The sequence below is a fragment of the Paralichthys olivaceus genome, chromosome 19, assembly GCF_024713975.1.
Source record: "Paralichthys olivaceus isolate ysfri-2021 chromosome 19, ASM2471397v2, whole genome shotgun sequence".
In the NCBI taxonomy this organism is placed as follows: domain Eukaryota; kingdom Metazoa; phylum Chordata; class Actinopteri; order Pleuronectiformes; family Paralichthyidae; genus Paralichthys; species Paralichthys olivaceus.
In genome coordinates, this window is record NC_091111.1 from 5,199,421 (window position 1) to 5,221,111 (window position 21,691).

The 21,691-nt window shown below is 41.1% G+C and overlaps 1 long non-coding RNA gene across 1 annotated transcript in view; it reads left to right on the plus strand.

Annotated features, from left to right (window-relative positions):
- Positions 1-643: 643 nt before the first annotated feature.
- Positions 644-21,691, plus strand: part of LOC138405549 (uncharacterized) — a 45,079-nt gene continuing 24,031 nt past the window's right edge. Inside the window, exon 1 of the long non-coding RNA XR_011239311.1 lies at positions 644-771. This is a non-coding gene — a long non-coding RNA (uncharacterized lncRNA). The remainder of the gene's footprint in view (positions 772-21,691) is intronic.

The window sequence follows — 21,691 nt, forward strand, 5'->3', positions numbered from 1 at the left end:
AACTGCAGGGAAACAGCAGCTGGCCAGTTGAGCAAATAAAAAAAATGTGTTTTTGTGTAGCACCTTTTCTCAATTTTCCTCGGACTTTTCCACATCTCCGGCACACATCTGAGTCGACTGTCTCTAGACGGAGTGAGTGTCAGCCTCCTTCTCATGGCAAACTGATTTGTGGTGAGATTTTGACACAAAATGGCTGCCATGAATCACCCGTGCAGACTGGCAGGTTGCTGACGGATGAAGTGCCTTCCACTCCTGCCTCATCTCCGCCTTCACATTCTCAGATGCGTTACTGCGGAGAGACCACCTTTATGGTTCCAATCATAATGCAATCAGCATTTTGAATAATGCCAGTGGTTAGCTCTGTCTTATCACAGCTTGAGGGAGGAAAGTCGCTCTGCACCTCATCACCGACAGGTTCAGTCCTGTGAAATGTCACCATGTGTCACTGTGCAGAGGATTTACCTTGAGAGGTGACGTGTGGTGACACCGGAGCAGATCATTTGCACCAGTTTTGAATCCAGCACTTTGTGTACATGTAACCACTTCTCTTTCCTCTACTGTTTTCTCAGCGCTACTCCAGTGTCTGGCTATGCAGAATTGGCATTGAAGTATTTATTTTTACTTTTATTTTTTATTTTTTCAAAGGATGACATCAGGAGTGGAGATGAGAAATGCCTGGCAGCTTTCTCGGAGGCTGCGGTCATGGCTGAGTGAAGTGGAGCCCCTTCTGAAATCCAGACTGGGAGCCAGGAGGCTGGAGAAGACACCATGGTACGTCCAACACATTTGATCAAGTTATATAAACTGTACCAGAGAGTTACTGGTGAGAGATGGACACAGATAAAGTGCCTCAAACCCACACAACGTAATTATTCTTTACACGTTCGGTGTGTCATGGTGTTCAAAATATAAAGGTGGCATAATCATGTACACACAAAACACACAGAATACATACTAAATCTTTTTACGGTACTGTCAGTGGTCACTGTTCTCCCACAATGCAATGCAAATATAGGAAACATAGAAGCTGCTCACTGCTGGAAAAAAACCCATGTGAAATAAATTAAAATAAATTGCTACAACCCCAGACAATTCTTGGAAACTAAAAAAATATTAAATTAAATCATAGGAAAACATTTTGCTGTCGATTTGTGAACGTTCATTTTCAGTGACATTATAAAGTCATGGTTGACTGAGATCTGATGCTGCACATATGGTATAATTTGATGTTGGTGTAGAATTGTGTCAGTTTGCGCTGACTGCAAAAACAAAGTATATAAAAAGTATAGTAAATAGTACACAATGTACATAGAGTAAATATTTACTATTGATTTTGGTCACATTATAACAACATGGCCACACAGTATTGTAGCATGAGCGACAATGTAAAAGAGTCAGTACCAGCAGCTCTGTTTAGACCTCCCAATATGATCTCAATGACAATGCTAATGTACAGAAGGTTGCAGGTTAGCAGCATGCTAACATTTGATTGGATTGGATACAATTGAGACTGATGGAAATGTCATTAGTTTTGCAGAGATTTGGTCGTAAGTGAAACAAGGCGACTGACAAAAATACATTTTGACCTGACAGATGCCAGATGAAAAGCGCTTGATGACATTTCAACATGAGGGGAACATTAACGATGGCACCGAATTTCATGGCGATCCATTCGATAGCTGTTAATACATTTCTGTCAAAACCACAAATGTCCTCCTCATGTCGAAGGATCACCAGAGTCAGGAGGATTCTTTCTCTAAGGAACAAGAATGTGTGCACAGCATTTAATGGCAAATCTGTCCAATTGTTAAAATTTCCCATCGGACCAAAGTGGTTCGACTGACCAGCACTGACATCCCTAGAGCCCCATTGCTACCGTGGCTCAACAACAGCACAACCACTTTAAGCTGACTAAGTCATATTTTGTAAGCATGTGATTCTCTCATCTTTTCTCTTGGGTTACATATGTTTTGCTTATTTTCGACACTTCGAATGTGCAGGTACATTTTGCAAAGATAGGATTTAGTTTCATAATCTTCACCATTGTAATGAATCCGCCTGCTTTTAATTACAGAAAAGCATTAGAATTTTTAAATATTAAGAAGGCAATCTCACAAATTTAATTTGGGAATATATTTCCTCTGTGTACTCGTAACCTTCCCAACCCAACCGTATCAGATGATCACAGTGGTATTCAAATTTCTCTCTGCGATGACGTTGCAGTTCCTCACCCGGTAGTTAAGGATTCCAAAGCGGCACAATAAGTGCAAGCAAAGTACTGTGAGGGAAGTAGAAGAGTGGAACAATGTTTGTCAGGGAGATTAGTGTAACATAAACAAGGAAAATCGTGAGAGTGATAAGCTGCTCACAAACGATTTGGCTGTCGGCTGAAAAGTAAAGTTGACCAGACCAATCAAATGTGTGGCATGCAGAGGAGCTGAGAGGAGCAGGCCAGGGAAAGCAAATCTCTCAGGCTCATAGGATTTGACGCTGATCCAGGTAGGAAGATGCCAAAGTATCAAAACACAGCATTTCAACCAGCTTTACAACATAAGAAGAAAACCACTGTTAAAACTCAAACTTCCTGACAGCTTATGGAAGAAGTGACTCACTGTGGTGGGCTGTTTATCGGCTCTTTTTCTTAATTATATGCTCTTATTTTCTCTTTTCAAACAGCCATGGGATTCTTTGTTACAAACACTAAGAAAAAAATAAAAATTTATTGTAAATGTTATTTCCATCATAAATTTGAAGCCTGTTCATAAAAGCCTGACGAGCCCTATATCTTCCAACGGTTCCCACAAGTTCCATCACAGCCCTGCTTTCTTTCCTGCACTTTATTACTCCCAGATGCTATAAAACTCTGCAGCCCTGTTGTCACCCAGGGTGACGATTACAATCACACAACAGCTCCTTTCGCCGTGACAGACAGTCAGATCTCACGTACAGTATCATAAACATTGTCTTATCGGGGCTTGCCATTGACGGCCTCATTCAGGGAGCCTCAGCTGTCTCTCCCCTTCAAATACACACATTCATACATACCGCACATTCTTGCGCTGCTCCTGCTGCTTGAAAAATGACAGGTCTGCTCTTCTTTTTGCATTTGCTCTAATCCATGTTTATATACTTTGGCATGCATTCAGAGTGTTGTGTGTGCGGTTGGGGAGAGTGGTTTCTGCCTGCATATGTGCATGTGGGAGTGTTTCTGCAGAAGAGAAGCAATACAAATCTGTGTGTGTGTGTGTGTGTGTGTGTAGGCACTGTGTTTCCTGTCAGGCTCTGGGGCTCGATGGAAGCAAAGTCCATCAGGCGGGCCGGCAGCAGGCACTGCTGTGGGCTTACTGAATGTTGGTTCAGGCCTGTAGGGAGGGACTGCTCAGGCTTCCTTAATCACAGCACAAATGCCTTTATTCATCTTCAGAACAGTGCAATTAATTTCAGTGCCGGTGTCAGAACCTTTGGGGAAATCTGACCTGTTATTGGCTGTCAGAGCTGTGCATGTTCTTTCTCTCAGTCCACACACCAGACGCGCATTCTAAACTAATTTCAAGGCTAATATTGTATTCACATTCACAGCTTCCAGAGACTCACTAAAGTTCCTTTGTTTTGCATATACGGCGGAGCTGTTCATCGTGGACTCGGCTATTGTACAAAAAGCTCAGACAACCAGAACCACATTATTAAAAAACTCAGCTTGTCAGCACCTAAGTGGTTTTCTGAATAATTAAAAAAGTATACTTGAGTATTGTGATTCTGGTAACACTCACGCAATCAATCTATAAGGTTGAGGATTAATCATCCTCCAACCTGTTCAACGTCTTAGTTTTCAACTTTCAAAAGATCACAGGAAATGTTGAAAATGAACAGTGTGTTGCCTGTGGCCTAAAGCCCATTGTTACCGCTGAGGACAGAATTCTTCAAATTCTGGTTACAAATAAATAGTTTTATGAAACAGCCGCAGTGTGTGAGACATAAAAATCAGTACCTAGGTCTTTTCATGGGATTTACTCACATTAATTAATAAATAAATTAATAATAAATAGAGAAGTTATCCCGAATGATAATCAAGTGATTATTAGACTTTGTAGGTTGTCGAAACTGTGTATTAGCTGTGATATCATGGTACTGAATAAACGATAATTATTGATGATGACTGAAATTTGTTTGTCAAATAAACATTTGATTTATTATGAGCCAAAACCATAACTCACATGGAAGGAAATGGTTTGGTGGTTGTTTTAAAAACCTGTATAAAAAATGATATCTGGTAGCTTAATAATTAATTTGAATCTTATGTTTGGATATCTGATCTGAAGCTAAATGTGATGTAGACGAAGACATAATAATACATAAGCCTGCCTGCTCTTTGTACAATAATTCCAACAATTAATTACTAAACTAAATACCACTAAATACTCACCAGCTTCTAGAAATCCCCTACTTTGCTTCTGCACTAAAACTGAATGTTGGAAGAAAAATATCTTTAAGATAAGCAATAATTCTGGATACAATTATTTAAAAAAAAAAACTTTCCAAGATTGCAAAACCGTAAAAGGCTGTACTTGCGATCTCTGGAGATTCTGATACACAAGATATTTGAGGGAGTCCAAGCTGCGGTACTGTTTCACTGGGTGAATCATGACATAGATTGATTTAAACCTGAGAGAAACCAGATGCAACCACAGCAGTAACTGGGGCCCAGATTTCTGGCCATACGGCTTCAATAACTTCCATAATCACCAGCCTTCTGAATATTGTGCTTCATGAGGGTCAAACAAGGTTATTAAACATGCAACGTGTTATTTATAGAAGATAATAGGCCTGAGTTTGCTTATATGGTTTATGGTGAAATTAAAGTACTGAGTCATAACCATCATTCTTAAAGGTGTAGTGTATAGGATTTAGAGGAGCTTAATAGAAATGGAAAGTAATATTCATTCATTTATCTTTTCATTGGAGAATATTCACCTTCATACCTACTTATTGAGAAGGTCCTAACTCATGGAGCCCCCTTCATGTTGACAGCCATGTTTCCAGAGAGGTCCTTATATGTTTTTACATTTCCCAAGGTTCCTTTAGGTTTCCCTACACGCTTAGAGAGGTAAAGATGATGGGAAGGGTGTTCAATACAGTTAAAGATTCTTCTTCTTCAATCTTTTTAAGGCGGTTGGCAAACAAAGTGACTTCAGAAGATGAACAAACATGGAAGAGCATCGACGTTGTGTGTTCTGTTATACTGCGAAAAACAACTCATTCCCTCTAGTAATGCATGTCAATAGCTAATTAGTTAATTTTACACCGGAGTTAGAGCTGGTAGCCAAAATTAGCCTTTTTGGGAAAACATATCATGGCACCCACACGCATGACTGGTATTAACACTTTTATTACCCTTTAAGTACCAGTCAACCAAAAGAAAGAATCAGACTGATAAAAGTAACCTAACACTTTATACTAATATAAAATATTTCCACTTGTTAACCACTAAATACTCTATTTCATCACACACTTCAAGCCATTTTGATAAAAGCCCAGTTCAAAAAGTCAGTTCAGTTTCATGATGTTAAATATTTGCTACGGTGTTGAAAGTGTTTTGCTCAGGTCTGTACAGGAGCCAGCCGTCAGCTCAGGGAGTTGACAGGACAAATATCAAGACACAGGGAGGGAAAACAAATGACTCGTCCTCCAGTGACTCCCAGAGGATGACTACTGAGAGTGTGTGTAGTTGTTTTTGTGCATGTGTGGATTTGTGTGAGCATCTGCATATGTGTGTACAAGCATGTGTGTGCATGCTGTTTATTAATGCGCACACGTGTCTGCCAAACATCTGGCCTCACCTCAGTGTTTGAACATTTACACAGTACACTCGGGTCAAAACAACAACTGCCAAATAAGTCATTAGGAGTGAGTTTATGAAAGTAACGGCATATGTTCCTGAGGGCGATTCACTATTCACCTCCATGTGTTTCCTTCCTCCAGCTTTTGCCCAAATCACTTATAGATGACCCCATTTTCATCCACTTGTCTAACAGGCATTACAGCCCAGCTCGCTGCACACTCCTAATATTTACATTGTAATGGAAGGTGATCTGACGTTTTGTCCAATCTCTTTTTTTCAGACGAACGGTTCTTTAAGCAGCGAGAACCCAAAGTGCACAAAAAAGACATTTCATCTCGCGTCTGTCGTGGCACAGATCCTGCTTATTCCCTCATCTCTTTCTAATTATGCAGCACGACGTATTTTAAATTGCTGTGTAAAATATGTTTCATGTAAAAAAGTAAGGGCAAAGAACCCAATTAGCGCTGGAGCATTGAGAAATCATGCTGTTCCTGCTCAATAGAGTCAATTATAACTGGACGTGTGTGTGTGTGTGTGTGTGTGTGTGTGTGTGTGTGTGTGAGTGAGAGAGAGAGAGAGAGAGTGAGAGAGTGAGAGTGTAAGTGTAAGAGTGAAATGAGCCACATGGGACGCATCTGCACCTGAATTGACAGAATCACACAGCTAGTGCCTGGGCCATATTTTCATGGGGCATTAGGAACTGGTATTTAATTGCAAGCAGATCCAGTAAATTGATTTCGATTCAAATTGACCTGCAAATGTGGTATTTAGTACAAAAGATAAGCTTGATCTAGAAACGTATTCCCTTTTGGCTGAACGACCCTGTCCTTTGATTTCAGGTTAAATACATTTTATACTCTCCTGATATGGTAAGCACATGATAAAGATATAAGGTCCAACTTAGGTTCTTAATTTCTGCTCAGTTATGACCAGGTAAGAACACTTCCAGGTTGTTGGCGCCACAGACTGTATAAATGTGACATGACAGCTCCCAAAAATGAAGCTGAAACATCTCGATTGAGCCCTTGTGGCTGGCTGCAGTATAGATCATAAACGTTTCCTACTCCATGTTAGCGGAAAAGACAAGGGCCAAACTAAAAGGTGAAAATACAAAAGGTGGTTTCTGTCATTTTAGGTTATTCTTATAACACTGATTTATGTCCATGTGTTCATTTTTCCAATTAGTTTGGATTAACTATCATTATTATATTTAATAAATTAGTTATTGATGCTGTGAAAATGGGAATAGCCATGCGACTGACTGACTAGTGATTGGTTGAGTGCATTAATTAGTGGAGCCTTGTGGCTACACTCCATGGTCTAGCTCTGGTTTTAGGCTGATGTCAAATGCTCAAGATGGCGGCTATCTTACTTTGGTAAATACAGTGTTATTGTAAGTGACGCCAAAAACAAGATAGTGTGTTGTAGTGATTAAAGCAAACAGCCAACAAGTATTTTGACCTTTCAGAGCTTTCATTTTTGTTTTTATGGTAGTAATCTCCGATGTTACAACAAATACAATTATGAAGCATATTTGAGTAAAATCTTGTAACAATACCTCGTCAGTCATCATGTTTTTTTTGACTTCTTGGTTCCTTTACGTCCGCTTGTCTGCCGCAATCCAATCCTCCTTGTATGACAGTGAGCCAGAGGGTAGACGAGAGCAATTACTCCATTGTGTTGCTTTAACAATCAACTTTCTCCTCCTTCAAAGTCGCAAAAGTCAACTTGTGCAAGCGGGTATTGAGCTGTTTGGAGCATGTGGGAGGGTTCAGCTCGTTTGGGGGTTAGGGGTTAGGGTTTGAACTGCACTAGTGTCACATGCAAATGCTCATTTTGGGGGGTTTTGGTTTTTGTATAACTGAAGATTAAAAATATAGAAAACTCTTTCCAGGACGAGTAGCAGACAACACTGTTGCCATTACTGATTGTATCTTGCTGCTTGGTCTCATACAGAGTGACACGCACACACACACACACACACACACACACACACACAGACACACACACACACTGGCAGCCAGATAAGTTGTAGTTAGCCATTCTCAGGCCGTGTGTTGTCAAGGATTGCTTTGGCTATTGATCTTCTCTCCTCAATAACTAATGCGTCTCCTGACCTTGGCTACATATTAAGAGGAGTTTGGCCCATTCAGAGTGGAGAATGGGAATGAAGCATCAACAACTGATTTGGCACAAACTGCCTCACAGAAGCGATTAAAGCTCCAGATTTCAATGAGCCATTTAGCCCCATCCTTTGCTTTCGGTTGAAGCGCTCAATGTGAGATTAATTGTTCTATCTGAGCCACAGTGCCGGAGATCACTACAACTTTCTTCTTTCTCACTCTGCAGCAGAGGGGGAGACTTTGTTCATCTTGCTAATGGTCACATTTTCATTACATATTAACGGGCATATTTCTAACTGTCTAGCCTGCAATGTATTCTTACTGACATTTAAGTGTTACTATGCTCTTTTATTAAGTATAAAAATACCTGGCATCACACATACTCATTTATGTGTTATGTTATTTATGAGTATTTATTAACTTCCACTCTTTTCATTAAGTTTAAAAAATTGAGAGAAAATGAAGATATTCAGATTCTTACCTCCCCCTGAGTCAGAGTACATTTGTGTCGATGAGGCAGGAGCAGGTCAGTCGTGTTAATCATGTCCTTCATTCTTTTTTTCCATCTTCATTTTTGCACCTCACTTCCCGCTGCCACTCTATTCGCAGGTCAACGGCACTATTGATTTACACCCCTAACCTAATCACTTAGGTAACATTTCCCTGGCGGCTGCTTTTTCCCCTCATGATTCATAGCCAAGCAGTGAAATCTCCCAGTTGCCACTAATTAAGCGTAAGGTCAGCCTTTAATCATCACCTGCTTGTGCAGCGAGAGCGACTGCCCTTGCTGATCCAACGCCTTGCTGAAAGGTTCTGCAAGATGAGACCTGTCGCGGGGAGGAAAAAAAGAGTATATTTTTACTTGAGCTGTGATGAATGATTATAAGTTCTGTCACTTCAGCGGATTGAAAGGCATCCATTTTGTTATTAGGGGAGCGAAGGAAACAAATGAAAGAGAAATACTGCAGAAAAATTGATATTTTCTCAGCTTGATAATTGGACTTGATGCAAGCAGATGCTTGACTGACTCGTCTGTCTGCTTTTAATCTTCTCTGCTTCTCTCCCACAAGTGCACACGCACTTGACACACACATGCACCAGTATGCATATTCTACTTGCTGCCCAGGACCAACTCATTCCAACTGACGTTTATGCGCTATAAGTGCCACTTTGGTCCTATGTGCGATGATTCAACCGCTTTCGACTGTAGCCAAGAGCCTCCTCTCCCCCTCTACTCCATCTCACACCCACATACACACACATATTAGTTGATCCACACAGGGAACTCTGTAATGAGTGACTGTACGCATTAGAAGTTTAACCTTTAGCTGTGTGTGTGAAGAGAGAGTGAAAGAGTGGCCTTTTAGGAGATTTTATTTATCCCACAAATGGGAGTTCTCTCTTTGCTCTCCTGATTCCACAGGGAGGTCAAAGGTCAGGGTAGGCTACAGAGCTGATTATTGTTGTTAGGGATTATTGTGACTCTTGGGATTTCCAATAAACGCAACTCAACATAAAGATCATGTGAGGCCACAACTGCCCCAGCTTGTTTTATTCATTCATTCATTTATTCATGCTAACAGTCAGTATCATGCACAACCATACATGTCTGACATCTATGTAAACAGCTTGCTTTGTCATTAAGAATCCAGGCAGTGTGATATTTCCTTTCAGATGGATTGATGTGCCATTTGGGATGTTATACTGTGTCATTTGTCACATACTACATTTGCAGTTGCTGTTATTTACATCTTAGCATGCCTGCGAGTCTTTTCATGATAAATTGAAGCTAAAATGGGAAAGCTCGGCACTTCAAGCAAGATTCATTTTTCATTATTTTCAAGCCTTGCATCTGCAATTTTAGAAATTACTGGCAAATCCGTCTGTTTGATTCGAACAAAAAAATGTTTTGCCATGATGTAGTTCTCCTTCAAAGCCAAATGAGTTCCTGCAGTTAGGTCACAACTCTTAGTTCACTTCACATGGCACTCTCAGGAGGTCAAACATTGGTCCTTTATGGAGGAACACTGCAGGAAGGGAGCATTTAGAGCCACATATGACTGGTCGCTGGCCATCACAATAAATTCCTGGAGTGGCAGAACATTGGAAAAAAAATATCCACAAGTGTCCCAGGTGATGTATGTCTGTGCAGAGGGTAATTGTAACAGGCACAGGGAGATGACTGCAGTGCATGGAGGCAGCATCCAGCCAGCAAAAGCAGCAGACAGGCAGTGAACAGGCGTAGAAGTGGTCCATCCGCTGGGGAGAGGGCTCGTGATGGATGGGGTGCAGGAATGCCAGACTCCCTCCAAGAGATTGAAAGCCATTCTCTCGGTGCCAAAGTGGCAGAAACAAATGGGTAAGATAGAGTTTGGGTCACATCGTTAAGAACTCCTAGGCACTGATGCCTTTCAGGTCGTGTGGCTTCTCTGGGGGTTTTGGGAGACCTGGCTGACTGTCGAGACACATCAAACCCTCTGAGCAGAGAAGAAGGCCAGACTCAGCCAGTATTAAGTGCAGTGGATGTCTTCATAATCCTGACCATTTCCTGGCAATGGCTGAGGCGGAATCATTTTACATTCTTTTCCTAAAGTGAAAATCCATAATCAAACCAGTTCACATGTGTTTTTTCTACGATCTTGGGAAGTTCAAGCACTTTTTTTCTACAGTAACAAGGTACTGGCCCCAAAAACAGGGACAGAAGAAAAACATTAGTTTCTGAAACCATCAAATGACCACACTTCAATTGAGTGAAAATGATTTTGTGGCCATTGTGACAGCACCCATGGGTGACTGGTTGAAAGTGAGACGTGTCATGCTCAAGTCTGTTAGAATAAGACCCAGTTGAATTTAAAAGTAAAAATTGCTCCTTAAAGTACATTTTTAACCTAATATCAAATTACAATTCAACATTTTTGGTTTTGACTCTGGGAGCAACCGTGGTAAAAAGAATAATGTCTCTATGATGAATGTTCCAAGACAAGCAACTGTCAAAGCTGTGTCATTATTTGACTAAATAATAAATCTGCAGGTCTTGTACAGGTGGTGCATGCATTGTTTTCAGAGTGGGAAAGTGTAAAGACATTTAATGGTTACTGCATAATAAATGTCAGTCTTAAATAGTGTCAGAAATGGGGTTTGACATCATAAAAATGATACAGAAGGATTTATGTTTTTAATATCCTAAGCTTTGCCTCAAGTATTTCTCCATAAAAGTTTATACTCATGACTAAATAAGCAACACTAAAAATGTGTAAATTATTGATTAAGAGTTCAGGATTTAAAAACATGGCTAATTTGCTTCATCAAGACTGTGTGTTTGTCCTTTGATCAGATTTGATTGACTGTTGTCTGCCAACTGGCACAGAAAGCTGTGAAATCCTCTTTAAACCAACGAAAAGAAGAACCAAAAAAAAAAAGAAGAAAAAAATACATATCTCATGTGAATTCAACAAAGGAGAAAAAAAACACAGGCATCATTAGAATTCCAATCTGCTTTTGCTTGATTTCCTACTTTAACATGATTCAGGTTGTTAACCCCAGAGGACGAACCAATTCATTATCCCAAAAAATGAAAAATCAGAAATGTGCGGCAAACATTTCCAGGTGATCATCTCTCTTGCATTTCCATATTGGAAACCTATTCTATCGGACTGATTTCCCTGGGAGACTTGTCAGTTCTCATTCATTTTTCAATTTGCAATTGCATCAGCGCAGGCCCGCAGCCTTTGTTGAATCATAAAAAGGCTGTTTTCTTGGCCACTGCTCTGCATCCCAACTGCAAACCTATGATCTTGCTGCCAAATCAACCATGTGATATATTGCTCTGATGCTGAACTGTGACAACTTAGCGACAGATAGCAGGCTGTCTGAAAAGACAGAAGGGACGACGCAAGTCCTCAATTGTTGTCTTTGACATGATTGTGCCCTTGGTTGATTTCATTCCTTAGTGATTTTGGGTGCTGTTAAAAAGTCTGTCCCCATTTCCTTTGCGTCTTTCTTGCTTTCAAAGACAGACAGGCTCAGAACAGCCTTTGTCTTGATGTATTAATTACATGGCACTTCTTTCACCACCAGCACCAACCAAAGGGGGGACGATGGGGGTTGTTCCTTTCGAGCGTGGGGAACAGTTCTGTCCTCCTCCTCTCACCACAGTGGCAGAAGGTGCAGCAGATTAGGTGTCAGATGATATTTAATGTGAAGAGGGCCTGTCTCTTTCCCTGACATCCTCTCTTGGGTGCACTGCTGCACGGCACCGATACTCCACTGCTCTCAATCCAGGTCTCATCAAATGGCACTCAAGCCGAAGGGAGAGAGAGAGAGAGTGAACATATGGCAAGGAGGAAGAACAAAGATAGCGGGGGACAGAGAAAAGAGGCTGAAGAGAGGAGTAGATGTGAGATGGGAAATGGAAGTCATTAACAGAAAGTGAAAGAAAGAAAAAAGTAAAAGTGCGGACGAGAGATGTGAAGGGAATGCACTCTGAGATGGCAGGCAAGGAAAAGAGCGGGAGAAAATATTAAGCGAAAAGGATGCAGGGGGAGAAAGAAAGATTCCTAGTTTTTCTGTGGAAAACACTGTAAGCTCAGTCTTTGCCGAAGCCCCAGGAGCTGAATAGTTGTGACGGTGTGGAAGATGAAAAATGAGATGGGGATGTCCATGGAAGAGCTGTGAAATACACTGGGTTGAAAATACCTTGTGAGAAAAGGGTAGGGACGGAGCTATAGCTCTCCTCAGAGGTGCCGGGTCCCTGGATGGGAATTGCAGAGGACTCGAGCTCCTGGAAAGCATGACAGGATGCAGGCCCGCAGGTTGTGGAATCAATTTAAATGGTATCACTCCTCTCCACCTCTTTCTACTTCTCCTCCTACTCCACCTCCTTCTTTATGCTCCACTCTCTCAGCCACAAAGCCTGTTCTCTTCGCTTTCTCTCTGCTTGCCTTATTCCTCTGTTTTGCAGGAGAGAACACTCAATGGCAGCAAGTGGTGCAGCTTTGCTTTGAACGCTGAATTTACTGCTCTTTACACATCTGAGTGCCCTTTTTCTGCACCAATTATATTTTAAAAAGACATCAGGGGTAGCCACGCACATGGGTAAAGTAGGTTGTTGGTGTGTCTCTGTCTTCGACTTGAAAATGTTCTGCCCTTTTCAAGCCTGCAAATGAATACTGAGGCAAAATAAGGGATATTTCAAGCGAATGTGTCCATTGACTCAACAGAAAGGAATGAATTGGGCCAGCTCTCTGTAACAGCTGAAAATTATTCTCAACTATATATACTGTATTGACAGGGACAAGAAAAATATCAGCTCATCCCTGACTTGATAGTTTCATCAAGAAAGCCAATGACCTGTGATGGCTTCAGATACATCTCCCTTTAAAAGTCACCCCATCTCCCCTGAGGGTTGCCCACAGAGCTGCTGTAGGTACGAGTAAAAAAATGAATGATATGAGATCCATTTGTGGCTCATGATAGCAATGTAACTGACATTTTTACTCCTGTGTGCCCTGGAGACCTGCATACGTACGTGTGAATTGATCGTAATATCTGTTTTGATCATGAGACTAGTGCGGCTACAGGCACTATCAGTCAGTCAGTCAGTGGTTTTGCCATTCCGTCCAACGCTTTCTTCTAAAGAATTAGAAATTAGAAGTAATATGTGATGTGTTTCCGTGATTGCTTTGTTAAAACTCAAGTAGATGACAGTCCTGATGTTTGAGGAATCATGTAGCTGAAATGGGATGATTCACAGAAGTGCGCCCAAATGAAGCTCCACTGAAGAATCTTTGTTGAGACCAAGATAAAATAATTATTCCTGAATTGCTACCTAGCAAAAAGAGCATCAGTAAATTCTGAAAATGTTAGATTTCAAAGATTTCCAAAATATTTCCTAACACATGGAAGAGCTGAAGTTTTAACTTTGTCAGAATCTTGCCACGTGTGCCACACTCACCCACTCTAGAGATACTGCACAGGGGAACTGCACCTTTGGATTTACAAGTGAACTGGCAGATGGTCAACTCTGATTGAATTCTCGCCCCAAATCTCTTGTCTGTCTACACAAGCTTCAGCACACGTTTCACATCCTGGCCAATACTGTCCTTCGTGTCCCACGTGGGTGGAAAAGCAAAGGCTAGCTCATCTACACACAAGTCAATGCCCCGCAGCTCCCTCTGGCTCTGGACACTGTCCCAAATCAAAGAAATACAATCTTTAGACTTGATTCACCTTTATTCCCCCTGACAAATGGCCTCAGACAGCCCTCAGTCTTTCTCTGGCACAGCTCTGCACTCGAGTGAGACAAAGGAAAAAGTCTATATTTTGTGTTCATTTCTTAAAATAGTTCGAATTTGTCTCTCTCTGGGTTTTTTTGTGCATCAGGATGTGGCCTTTTGCCCATGATTATATAGGTGCGTGTGTGTCTTTCTGCGTGAGTGCATGTTTATGTGTCTGTGCGCTCACACTGGCATCAAGAGCCAGAGACTGTCTGCGGGGCGTAGCCCTGTCTGTCCATCTGTCAAACCTGGAGAGCTCCCACTCTGCGACTCCTGTGGCTGTCAGGGCACTTTGCCCTCCACAGTGTGTTGCTCCCTTCCCTCCATCGTCTTCCTTCCCTCCCCCCTGCTTCCACCTCTCCTCCTCCTCACAGCTGCCTCCTCAGCTGTGTCCACTGGCCATCGTCCCACTCCTCGGAGCATGTCCTGTTTATCTCACACACTTGGAGCAGCAGTCACACCCGCGCGTTAACACACAAGATGCTCGCGAATACTGTATGCATGCTGACACACTAAGACGGGTATACACTTCCAATGAAGCTCACAGACACCCGTGCACAACCACACTCCCTATACATGTGCTATTCAGACCGATTCCAGAGACGACAACACTCGTCTCACTGGTTTGATTCCACTTGTAATCCAGTAACTACACCCGTCAGATTGATACTGAACCAAACATCAGTCTTCTTGCTCCGTATAATCGCTGATCCTGCACTATGACCACTGTACATGCCAACGGAATCCATTTTTGCTCTCAGGGCGATAAACATGGAGGACAGCTTTGTTAACCATAACCAGTCAATACTCAGACATCGTCTCACAATCCTAATCATCTTCATGTGCTGTCGCTCACATATTGATACGAACAGCTGGTATTCATCAGACTGAAACAAGCAATTTGCAGCTAAATTGTGAAGTTAAGAGTCGATGAGTGTATCACTAAATAAGAACAAGTCTCTTATAAAACATAGGACCAAAATACAAAAATGGTCTTGCATGGGGTTTGAGTAAGGACAGAGCTGAACTACTTAAAGAAATGAATAAATAATGGTCCCTTGTTTAGTAAAGTGGAGTTCTCAAAACACAACTTTCAAAGCAGTCAGATCAACGTGAAGTCGCCCTTCTACATGACTTGCTGCCCTGGGAATATTGCAGGAGATCACACTACAAGGCTGAGTGGCGACGGGGGGTCACGCACTACACAATCTTTCACCATAGGAAACCCTTGACTGGCCCCCAAACTAGGCTTGATCACGAAAACACACGCGAGAAGAGACAGTGAATCCAACTGATCCTCCTGCTCTTCTTGTCATTCCAGCAAACTGGAAATGGAAAGGAACTCGGCTGAAATTCAGGAAGTGTGAATAGAATTATACAGTTCTTTGTTAAAGAGCCATTTACTAAAATGTACTTACCATCACATAATAGATATTGAATGAATTGGATAAACAGTGTGTTTTTTCAATTTTTGTTGATGCATGTGCATCCATCTAAGCTTGTATAACTGCAATTATCATCATCACAACAAAATCAACTATGAACTCTCAAGCCAAAAGAGCACTGAGTATAGCAGAACAATCCTGCAACAGATGAGTGGGCCGCCACAATTAAACAGATTTAATAAAAGCGGACTTAGTCTGGCTTGCTCTTTCTCTCTGAATTTAAAAAGCTTGTTTCCTCCACAACCCCAAGTAAGGAGAGCTCAGCCCAGGGCCAGAAAGAGTCTCTGCATTCATCTCCAAGGTAAATAAACACCCAGTGGGAAAAAAGGGGGTGCAGAGTAATATATGGACTAACTTGCCTTAAGCATTCTTATCATTGCAATAATACTGTTTCCCATGGTTAGAAATCTGTGGCCTGAGCTGTTGTTCTGCTCAAATGAAATTTATATGTGGGTGGGGATACGAAGCAGCGTGAGGGGAAGTACACCAGCCAGATTTAACATGTCATAAATTACACACATATTCTTCGCTCAGCTTGCTTTGATTAGCGGCCTCAGCAAATATATCACATTTTCCAGGAGAGGCGAATGAGAAGACCAGTCAGTGCATTGACACGATCTCACTGCCCTTGTGTAAGGTAAACACTTTGCTAAGCGAGACTTCCCTTTGTGACTAATGCATTATGGCAGGGAAATAGAATGTTTATGAAAACAAATTCAAATCCACAGCTTTAATCTCATCAGCAACTAAGAGCATCCTGTGTATTTGAGATGCATTCCTTTAATTAAGAAATGTATTGACTTCTCTCTCCGCAGCGGCAGCCAAAACTGGGCCGCGAAGGGTGTTTTCGGGAATGATAGCAGACTTTGAAATGCTACACTGGCTTGTTGAGATTTGCCAATCACACTGACTTCTCCTGGCTCTGTTTCCCGACCGCAGCGTGATCACGAATCTGAGCCGGAAAATGCAGCTGGATTTGGCAGATGAAAAACTTTGAAATTGAGTTTGACAGTGTTAGAGTAGCAGTGAATGATACTTAATATCACAGAAAGAAGGGAGAGGACAGAAGACGAGGTGAGGGATGCTGCAGATCTGGATTGTGTGTGCCTCCATGCTGGGAGGCATCTCTGCCAAAACAACAAATACACATTGGGCTAAACACATTGTGCACACTTGTGTACATGCACAGATGTGCGGGTGCGCACACACACGTGCACACACATATGGTATACCCAAGGATAGTTGGATTATTGCACGGGCCTACTGGGCACGGGCCTCAAATAGACACAGGCGCCCAAAACAGACTCTCAGTTGGAAATTATTTATTTACTTGTCTTGTTGAAAAGTCAAAAAGTTTGATCAAAAGTTAAGAACTTGTTTATTGCCCCCAATATGATTTTTTTATTTTCTATTTCTATTGAGTCTATGTCTATAGTTGGGCTAGAGTAACTTTACATCCGGTGTGTTTTCAATTGAAAACAGCATTTTCAAACTAAAATAACATCTGTCCACACAATCGTTTTGGCTGCGTATCAGTTTTAATCCCTGTCCATATTAGCAGATTGCTGAAATACAAGCGTTTCTCATATGCATGTTGACAGTTGTATCATTGTAAAATGGAGAATTTAATTGCACAAACAGGGTTAGGTGCACTGGAAATAAATGATCCATGTTGCGTTCTACACTGTTATCCGAGGCTGATGCTGGTTGTTTTTCTCCTGGAAAGGAGTTATGTGATTGAAGCTTGATGAATCAGCAAAGGTTACATTGTGACCCAATCAGTAAACGGTGAGTAACTATGTAAATGTTTCCAGATTAAAATGCCCCAAATTTACATGGGGCCTGCAGCACTTCCAAACTATTTTATTTTAGAAGCTCTAAAACTAAGACGCCAGGTGCATCCGTAGCAGAGGTGATGCTTGTTCGTAACGTGGATGTAGTCTACGTATACATCAAGATGTGGAATAATAATATGTAATAATTATTATGTTTGACAGCAGTACAGCTCGGACTTAGAGAGTACAACTGGTATAACTTGTTTACTTAAGGTTTTTTATATTATCTTTAGTGTCTTATAGTTTGTTTCCAACCAAGACATCCTAAGGGATCATAAGGTAAAGCGATCATGAGATTATGTACAGGACTGTTGATGAGTAAAACCCACAGACGTGTAGCCAGGCATTGCTTGGATACTGAAGAAAACATAAACAGACTTCCTAATTAGTTACTGACATCAGATAAAATTATCTTTGGAAAGATTAAAGTCTCACTTAATCAAAACATATATAAAGCACATTTTGTGTCAGCATCTATATTTATTTATCTTCAAATCTAATAAGTACTCTGGTAGGGCTTATATGTAGGAAACATGCAAAAGTAATGATTCATTAATAAAACTCATTAAAACCAACTTAAAGGAGCCGCTGATAATAATAAGCAAACACAGGCACAGAGAACACAGGTTCATATCAAACAGATGAACATGATTTTTTTCTTTCAAAAAGAAAAGAAAGCAACATTAATTAAAGATCAAGCAGAGTAAAAAAGACATGGCGTTCTACCTTTTGGCTTAAAGTGAAGTGTCGCTCTCCTGCTAACTTTCATCTTTGAAATCACACTCTACTGCACCACACTACACACACACACATCATTTAGTAATTTCTGCTCCTTCACACTTCACTATCCTCTTGAGAGTAACTATTAGAAAAAATGAGCAGCAACTTGAAAGCACTCTGACATTTGCGTGCAATAATTGAGATGATTGATAGTTGAGTTTCTAAATAGCTGGATATTGCTTTTAAAGCAGTAACAATGTGAAACAGCATCAGGGAGAAAACACCACCACGGTTTTCTGCTCTGCCCAAACACTGCTAATGCTGCAGGGGCTCATATGCTCATAAACTCATCGGCATGTCCACGTACATGGCAACCAGGCGTCTAATCACTCGCAAATAAACTGAAGAAAGTGGAAGAAGCCACAAAGTGCATGGATAAGTGAATCTGTAAATAATAGAATACATTTGTTACTGGTGAAATGGGTTCTGCGGAGGATAAGACTCAGTGGTAGCCGTCTGAGAGATGTGGAAAAAGGGAGAGCGAAAGACAGAAAGTCAGGGTAGGGAGAATAAGCACAGCTCATCAGCTCGGTGGAGATAGCAGCTCAGAGGGGGTGAGATAAAGCCATTTTGGCACAGTTAAATCATGCATCCATCACAATGCTTATCGGTCACTCGGGAAAGGTGCCTATAATAAATCGTCAACTGCAGCGTCAATAGCTCAAAGCCAGACAATGGGAGGCAGTGGAGCAGTGCTCTCCGCTTGTTTGAACAGTGTGACTTATTTGGAGGGCAATCAAACAGAAAGGAGATATTTAGAATGTGAGCTCACTTCATATCTCGCCAGAGAGAGATATTGAGGACAAGTGATGGCTTCCAGATACTTAAGCAGGGGGAAAGGTGAAGACGACGACTGACAACCTCTGCAGCTCATCTCTTCAGTCAGCTGAGACCATGTGTTGGTCAAAGGTTCAGACACCTCAGAGACTGTGCACGTACAGTAATAAACAAGGAGCCGGGAGAGCTGTTGATGTCAGCTTTCAGTTTAGTCCAGCTGAACATGATCAGCTCAGCTTACAGGGTCAGCTCTAACACTTCAATAGGGATGCATGCAGTTTGAATAGTACAGCTAAAACATAACAGAAACAAAATCAAAGGAGAGGTAGAGTTTTTGCCTTTAAGTTAATTTGATTTGAGACACAACTTTCACAGATAAGTGCTTTAAAGGGCAAAAACAGTTACACCATGCATGTTGTCTTTAATTGTTGTCTTTAATTGTTTTTTAAAGAATTCTGTAAGTGACGGTGTGTCGTATTTTAATGTATGTAAAAGGTTTGCAATGTTAAAAAGCAGTAAGTCGGAGTGAAGGGAGCTCCTCTGCCCTACAGAAAACAATGCCAGGTAAAGCGTGAGCGTTGGCCGACCTTTCCTTCACATGCTGGAAGCGGTCAAGCAATCACAAAAGTGTGGGCCAGCTGGCCAATCAGAGCTGACTGTGCATTATCAGGAGGGGGGCCTTAAAGAGATAAATGTTTCAGACAGAGGTTGAAAAGAGGAGCCGCAGCAATGGACATTATGAGGAAAGCGATTTGCTTTCTGAACATTTGAGCATGTAAACATTGTCCAGTATGAACACAAATTAAAATGATCAACAGTAGCTTATGTTGTCCGGAAACAAAAGACCTCAACAGTTTACATTATTTTAGTTTCTATTAGGATTGATTGTACAAGTGTTTTGAGTCAGAAACTCTCCCTATTGTACAACATGCAGAATAGCCCCTGTGGTATTCATGAGCAGGATCCTCTACATTAAATTTAATAGTTATATAAAATCAATGCTTACAAATTGTAATCTAAAGCTGTCTGCTATGCTGTGTTAGTAGGTCAGAAAAATGTAGCCCAGGAGTAAAATGAAGAATTTCCCACCACAGAAGACAGTTGGAAATCAGCAGGCAAGACATGATGATAGATGGTGCGGGGTCAGTCGTTATATTAACTACTTTGATGGTGAAGTCAAGAGTCAAGTGGATGTCAAGAGAGAGATGGATGAGAGAATATTACAGCGTGCGGGAGGTACGACTGCTCTGTTGGATGAAATGTAAGATGAGCATTTACAGTAACCTTCATAAAGACCAAATAAAACTATTAATATAATATCAATCAATTTAATTTAATATTTGTATTGGTTTCAGTATAATGTTTCAAGCTCCAAATTCAGCCTGATCATTGTTGTAATAATTCAATAACAAAAATGTAACCATGTACAGTGTACAACCTTAAATACTTCCACATCTCTCTCATTGCCCTTCTGATCAACACAGCTTTAGTTGCATACTTTTCAAATTAAAGGTAGGGTTAGTTATTTGTTTTTGAAACACCTTTTAACGCATACGTTCAAATCCTCTTCACGTCCCAATAGCCACCATAAGTAGAGAAGAGAAAAGGCTGGTGTCTGTGGCCCTAGCGGGACTGTAATAAACACCGAATGACATGTTTCCCTGGGGTACCTGTCTGTCACAAACTGACCTGCCCGCCTGTGTGCTCACTGCTTATGACAGTCAGTCTTCAGCCTGAGAGACACACTGTTGAAGCAGAGATGATGGCCACAAGTTTGTGAGCGAGCCACAGAAAAGTCGTCTTCCAGCAGTTTTCAGGCAGGTTGGCTTTAACGAGAGGGCAGATGGGAGCCGGTTGGATGTATCGTTTCCCTAATTTCAAAGAGTAGCCTGCTTTTGCTAGCTTTTCCAGGATTACCAACCCTTCATTTAAAGGGCAGGGAACAGGTCAAGCTTAAGTGACTTTAAGGAATGCTTTCTTCTAGTCCACAAGGCAAACTTCAAACGCTCAATCGCACTTAAATATTAAAATAAATATAGAATTCAAACAAGCTTGCATCTCTAAATATAAAGTCACAACTCTATAATGCAGAGATGGTTTGTTATAAACCTGAACGATTGAACTTCTGTCTCTTGTCCCATCAGACTCTGCTGTGCCGTGTTCCCAGCTCTCAGCCTATCCCTCCAGTGGGAGCAATATACTTATAAATGATAAAAACGATGGCCAAAGCTATGAAAATGAGACCCTGTTGTAAGAAACTGAAATAATCCAAGGTTATTATAGATGGTTTTGTTTTTTTAGTCATGCAATGACCACATCTGAAATTCTATTCACCTATTTGTGTTCTGTGAACTTGTAAATCTTAGAGGTGGACATATTGGAAGCTGAAAACATGCCCAGAGAAACTATAACACACTGAGAAATGTAATTTTATTATTTACAGTGTTCTGCTTTTCTGGTGTGGAAAGAATGAGGAAAGAAACACACATGAATATGACTGAGCCTTCATGAATTCACAGTGTCTTTATCAAATGTTAATAACACATTTAGAGTTCTCATAATATAAATGCAGGTCACAGTCGATACAATAGCTTAAGTACCACCACAGGGATAAAAA